Raw genomic sequence first — 725 nt, forward strand, 5'->3', positions numbered from 1 at the left:
GTTTGCTGTATTTACTTTGGCGATGCGGGAAGGGAGAGCAATATTATATTCAATTAATGTATATACTGTCTACACGAAAATACTGTCTTAGAGGGTTTGGTATGGTATTTGATGGAGACACCATATTGCATAGTGTTAAATGTATACTGTCTGACAAAGTTTGCTGTATTTACTTTGGCGATGCAGGAAGGGAGAGCAATATTGCATGCAATTAATATATATACTGTCTACACGAAAATACTGTCTCAGAGGGTTTGGTATAGTATTTGGTAGAGGCACCCATATTGCATAGTGTTAAATGTATACTCTCTACGTGGAAATACTGTCTGAGAAGGTTTGGGATACTATTTGGTGGAGGCACCCATATTGCATAGTGTTGAATGTATACTGTCTGAGAAGGTTTGCTGTGCTTTGGCGATGCGGGAAGCGAGAGCAATATTGCTTGCAGTTAATATATATACTGTCTACACGAAAATACTGTCTGAGAGTGTTTGGTATAGTATTTGGTGGAGGCACCCATATTGCATAGTGTTGAATGTATACTGTCTACGTGGAAATACTGTCTGAGAAGGTTTGGTATAGTATTTGGTGGTGGCACCTATATTGCATAGTGTTGAATGTATACTGTCTACGTGGAAATACTGTCTGAGAGTGTTTGGGATACTATTTGGTGGAGGCACCCATATTGCATAGTGTTGAATGTATACTGTCTGAGAAGGTTTGCT

This window comes from Hylaeus anthracinus, unplaced genomic scaffold (assembly GCF_026225885.1).
Source record: "Hylaeus anthracinus isolate JK02 unplaced genomic scaffold, UHH_iyHylAnth1.0_haploid 11978, whole genome shotgun sequence".
In the NCBI taxonomy this organism is placed as follows: Eukaryota; Metazoa; Arthropoda; class Insecta; order Hymenoptera; family Colletidae; genus Hylaeus; species Hylaeus anthracinus.